This window comes from Babylonia areolata, chromosome 4 (assembly GCF_041734735.1).
Source record: "Babylonia areolata isolate BAREFJ2019XMU chromosome 4, ASM4173473v1, whole genome shotgun sequence".
Lineage (NCBI taxonomy): Eukaryota > Metazoa > Mollusca > Gastropoda > Neogastropoda > Buccinidae > Babylonia > Babylonia areolata.
In genome coordinates, this window is record NC_134879.1 from 1,207,848 (window position 1) to 1,213,917 (window position 6,070).

Sequence of the window (6,070 nt, forward strand, 5' to 3'; positions counted from 1 at the left end):
TTGGAGAAAACTTCACGTTCCATGTCAAGAAATAAAACATGGACATTACTATAGTATGAATTTATCAGATGCCGGCATATCAGTGAATAAACTGTTGAAAAGAATTGAATGTGTGGAGAGTGAGTGAGTGAAAGTTGAGAGGATTGTATGCTCATAAGATGATTATCTGCACTGTATGTATATATATGTCTGTGTGCTCATAAGATCATTATCTGCACTGTATATGTATGTCTATGTGCTCATACGATCATTATCTGCACTGTATGTATATGTATGTCTATGTGCTCATAAGATGATTATCTGCACTGTATGTGTATGTATGTCTATGTGCTCATAAGATTATCTGCACTGTATGTATATGTATGTCTGTATGCTCATAAGATCATTATCTGCACTGTATGTCTGTATGCTCATAAGATGATTATCTGCACTGTATGTATATGTATGTCTGTATGCTCATAAGATCATTATCTGCACTGTATGTATATGTATGTCTGTCCGCTCATAAGATCATTATCAGCAATGAATGTGATTGTATCTCTCCAGCGTATATCTTAGAGGTCTGAAATGGAAATGATGATAGAATGAAGAAAGCTTGTCTCCATTTCTGTGGCCTTTCATGCCATGCTGTCGTGTAGGTCTCCGTTTCTCCTCCTTCCTTCGTGGGCTGCAACTCCCACGTTCACTCGTATGTACGAGGGTCATTCAATAAATAAGGTGAATTTTTCGGTATAAGGACTTCTAATACAGATAGAAGCTTACTTTTTTTTTAATTTTTCAACGTAGTCTCCCAGCACTGTCACACACTTTTCCCATCTGTGCACAAGCTTCCGTATTCCCTCAGCGTAAAAATCTTTGGACTGATGTCTCAGCCAGTCGCTCACAACACTTTTGACTTCATCGTCACTTTCAAACTTCGTGCCTCTCGTGAACGCTTTCAAGGGACCAAACAGGTGAAAGTATGAAGGGGCAAGGTCTGGGCTGTAAGGGGGATGAGGGAGAAGTTCACAGCCCAGCTCGTTGATGGTCTGCACCGTTCGGGCTGCTGTGTGAGGCCTTGCATCTTTGGCACCCACCGGCAGCTGACCTTCGAGTAGCCAAGGTCATCATGGACAATTTTGTGTGCTGTCCCAACAGATAAGCTCAAAGTCCTTGCAATGTCATCCACTGTCACCCTTCTGTGAGACTGAATGAGGTCATTGACTGATTCGATCACCTCAGGAGACCTCACTTCTGTAGGCCTTCCAGGCCTGTCTTCATCCTCAACACTGCTCCGTCCTTCTTTAAACAATTTAGCCCACTTGTAGACATTTTTTCGGCTGAAACATGTGGCACCATACACAGTTGACATTCTCCTATGAATTTCAACTGGTTTGCACCCTTCAGCAACCAAAAACTTGATAACTGACCGCTGTTCAATCCTGGAGCATGCTTCTTGGTCGGCCATCTTTGTTAATCGCCAAAACTCTCAAAGTTGTTTTTTTTTAATCTGCAAAACAAATTAAATCCATGTGAAAAAGAAGTAAAACAAAAAAACATAAAAAAGTAAGCTTCTATCTGTATTAGAAGTCCTTATACCGAAAAATTCACCTTATTTATTGAATGACCCTCGTACATGAGTAGGCTTTTACGTGCATGACCATTTTTACCCAGCCATATAGGCAGCCATACTCCGCTTTCGGGGATGTGCATGCTGGGTATATTCTTGTTCCCATATCCCACCGAACGCTGACATGGATTACAGGCTCTTTAACGTGCGTATTTGATCTTCTGCTTGCGTATACACACGAAGGGGGTTCAGGCACTAGCAGGTCTGCATATATGTTGACCTGGAAGATCGGAAAAATCTCCACCCTCTACACACCAGGCTCTGTTACCGAGATTCGAACCCGGAACCCACAGATTGAAAGTCCACCGCTTTAACCACTCGGATATTGCTATCGGTATCATTTTCCCTTCCACTTTGTGCACGTGGTAAGTACTTACCAGTCTGCAGATTAGTGTCGTTTGTCATCGGAATAACATAACACGGGCAATATTAACATTTTTACCCGTGCACTCTTCGGTGTCGAAGTCAGAAATCAAATCTACCCAAATTAGTATACCTGTTTCTGACGGTGTTATGCACCAGCTCTGGTTCGACATTCTTATAATTAACATTTTTACCCGTCTGCAGTACAAAACATACGTGAGAAAGTCCAAAACGGGTGAAAATGTTAATTATATATATATATATATATAAGTTTGTAAACGAACTTGGCCCGATTACAAACGTGTGTCGGATATTTCGGACGGAATGAAGTGTGAACTTCGCTGTGCCAGTGTGTAAAGGAAAGTGCACGACGAGGGGTGACAACGTTTTCTGATGTACATACATGCGGACTAATGTTCTTCATAATACACACACTAACGGAATGAAGTTCGCACTCATGCATGAAACCACGGAATGAATGTTTGTGCGCCACACACACATAGTAGTACAGACACACTCACACACACACACACACACACACACACTGTGACGTGACACACACTGACACACACACACGGACAACATGTAATCTATGCACTACAGTGAAGTTGGGGGTGTACACTCACATGGATACAAGTTTTCCACAACTAGGCCGCACGAAAAAGCACACTCACTCAAGGTTCTCGAGGAAGGGATGCTGGAGTACTGGGCACAGGCACTCGATCGTTGGGACGCAAAATACGTCTGACTTCAGCACATTATTTATGTGTGCAAATGTGTCTTTCAGAAACTTTGCAGACCCAAGCTAAGGCCTGGTTTTCCGTAAGAACGCGATTTGTTTTCCAGTTCGTGAGTGCAGCGCCTATGAGCATTATTAATGACAGGATGGCTATTCCGGAGTTTCGGCAAGTCGGTGTGTCCATCCCTCATCGGCATGACACAAAACATGGCCAGCGCAAAAGGATATCGCGGGAGCTACCGTAAAACAATTGCCAAAAACGAAATTCACACATGTTCGTTCCGTGATTTAGAAAATCCATTCAATTTCTTCAGATTAATGGACAGCGACTTGATCACACTGTTTAAATGGATGCAGGAGAAGGGACTTTTAATAAGCAGCGTCGAGTGCGAGAAATACAATGCAAAGTGCGCTTTGCAAAGAAGAGTCCGCAAAACAAAATACGGACTAAAATGGAGATGCACACAAAGTGGCAATCGTGAAATATCCATACGGAGATGGTCCTTCTTTGACCGTTCGCATTTTGCTCTGCAGGACATTCTGCTTTTTCTAAAAAAAATTCCTTGATGGACACACCCTCTTGCAGAATTCTAAACAATGCGGGTTCAGTTACCACAGGAGTGGTGTGGACTGGGCCTCATTTGTTCGGGAACTCTTCAAGGAATGGGTGGCGTGCACTTTGCCGAAAATCCAATTTTCCGCAGCAGCAGTGGAGATCGATGAGTGTATTTTTGGCCGTCGATGTAAATACAACCGTGGCATGAACAAAGGGATGCGGGTATGGATTTTCGGTTTGGTCGAGCGCCATTCTAACAAAATCGTCCTGTATCCGGTCGAAAATAGAGATAAACACACGCTCCAAGAACTGATTGTCCTGCACGTGAAACCCGGTAGTGAAATTTACTCTGACGGATGGGCAGCATATGAGGGGCTGAACAAACTGGGGTTCCAGCATTTTACAGTCTGCTATGAGACGACCTTCTAGCAGAGATACGTGCACGAGTCTGGAGTGGAGAAAACTGAACATTAATATGATGGAAGGGGCATGGAAACACGCGAAAGCCCATTTCAGAAGAATAAGCGGAACTCACCTTCCACAGTTTGAAGGACATATCGCTGAAGTCATGTGGCGGAACTGGCACCGGACAGACATGTACACAAAATTCTTCGAACTGATCAAAAGTGTGTATTCACTGAGCGCGCCTGCCAAGTATACGTACCAGACGCCACTGTTCCACACATGGTCTGCCGCGGAAGATGTGGAACGGAGTGGTGGTGGTGGTGGTGTGTCCATCGAGATCGATGATGACCATCGTTGTCATCCAGATGGGGGATGGGAGGAGGGTGGTGGTGGGGTGGGGGGAAGGATGCTCATGAATCTATCTGTGAGTGCGCAGATGGCTGAATAGTCCAATCTGCGCACGAAATGTTCGCTGACAGTTGGGGCAGACAAAGACAGGCATATCATTGTCAGGGAGCTTGTTTGCCCGTGACTTTCTGGCCTGCCTCTTCTCAACAGCTGCAGCAGTCCTGTTGGCCTCGCACAACCTGGCGCCTTTGTGCACAGCAGCGCGCCATTTGTCACGGTCCACTGCAGATTCCTCCCAGGAGTCAGGGTTGATATCAAACGCTTTCAGAGAGACTTTCAGAGTATCTCTGAAGCGCTTCTTCTGACCTCCGTGTGATCTCTTCCCTTGTTGCAGCTCGCCATAGAAGAGCCTTTCGGGCAGCCGATGGTCTGGCATGCGCGCCACGTGTCCAGCCCAGCGAAGCTGGGACTGCATCAGGATGGTGAAGATGCTGGGAAGGGTGGCTTTTGTTAGCACCTCTGTGTCAGGGGTCTTGTCTTGCCACTTGATGTTCAGTAGCTTCCTGAGGCATGTTGTGTGGAAGTGGTTCAGCTTCTTGGCATGTCGTTGGTACACTGTCCAAGTTTCGCAGGCGTACAGTAGTGTGGGGAGAACTACTGCTCTGTAGACCTTTAGCTTGGTCTCAAGACTAATGCCTCTTCTGTTCCAGACATTTGCATTGAGTCTACCAAAAGCTGCGCTTGCTCTTGCAATCCTGACGTTCACTTCATCGTCGATTGTCACATTTCGTGACAGTGTGCTGCCAAGGTATGTGAACCGCTCCACCGCACTGAGTCTCTGACCATTGACTGTGATGTTGGGCTCAACGTAGGGTTTCCCTGGGGCTGGCTGATGGAGAACTTCAGTTTTCCTCGTGCTGATGGTAAGGCCGAAGTTCCTGCTGGCAGTGGCAAACTTGTCGACGCTGAGTTGCATGTCAGCTTCAGATCCAGCGTTGAGGGCACAATCATCAGCAAACAAAAAGTCTCTGATGATGTCTGTCATGACCTTCGTTTTTGCTTGAAGCCTTCTGAGGTTAAACAGCTTGCCATCTGTTCGGTACTTTAGGCCGATTCCAACATCGCCATCTCTGAGGGCATCAGTAAGAATTTGCAGAGAACATGAGGCTGAACAGCGTTGGAGCCAGGACGCAGCCTTGCTTGACACCATTTGTGACAGCAAAAGGAGCAGATGTTTCACCATTGTCTTGGACTCGAGCCTGCATGCCTTCATGGAATTGGCTGACCAAGGAAATAAATTTCCGAGGGCATCCGTACTTGGCCATGATCTTCCACAGTCCCTCTCTACTCACGGTGTCGACACCGACACCGTCGACACCGTGGAACCGTGGAACGGAGTACGGTCATACGGGAGGACAGCGACGATGAAGGTGCACTGCCCACCCAGCCTGAGTCAACACCACAGGAGGAGAACGTCCTGTCCGGCAGCATTGACGTGAGTGTTACAGTGAATGTGTGTGTGTGTGTGTGTGTGTGTGTGTGATACGTACTACACGGAGGATGTTACATGTCCGGAACAGGTGCAATGGTTGTGTACGTCATCCCCATTTCTGATCCTATACAAACAGACGTGTTACTGACAACCATTTACTTCAGGCTGAAAGTGAACTTCACTCCGTCAGAAAAATCTGTCGTATAACCATCAGTCAACGTAACTGTGAAGTATAATATGTCTGTTTTCACACAAACTGCCACTGAAGCTCTTAAGGACGATGTGTTGGTGTCATTGCAGGAACGCCCCATGTGTTCCGCGGCCAGTGAGCGCAGTCTTATGATGCCAGAACTCTCTCCTGTTCACCTGTCAGGACGCCTGGACGCCGTGTCCACGGTAATTGTTATTTTCCAGTCATAAGCGACTGCGCTGCTTTCTTCGGTGGCTCCTTGTAATGCACACTTGCATTTTATGTACGATCGTCTGGCGAACTCATCTTTGCTTATCTGATTTACTGTCCGAAGTGGTTTATGTATGTTTAACAGGCGGATGGAAGCC

The 6,070-nt window shown here is 46.2% G+C and overlaps 1 protein-coding gene across 1 annotated transcript in view; it reads left to right on the plus strand.

Annotated features, from left to right (window-relative positions):
- Window positions 1-114, plus strand: part of LOC143280767 (epoxide hydrolase 1-like) — a 12,860-nt gene extending 12,746 nt beyond the window's left edge. The window contains exon 6 of the mRNA XM_076585440.1: window positions 1-114. This exon is cut by the window's left edge and continues 1,348 nt beyond it. The gene's annotated coding sequence lies outside the window, so the exon portion shown is untranslated.
- Window positions 115-6,070: the final 5,956 nt, after the last annotated feature.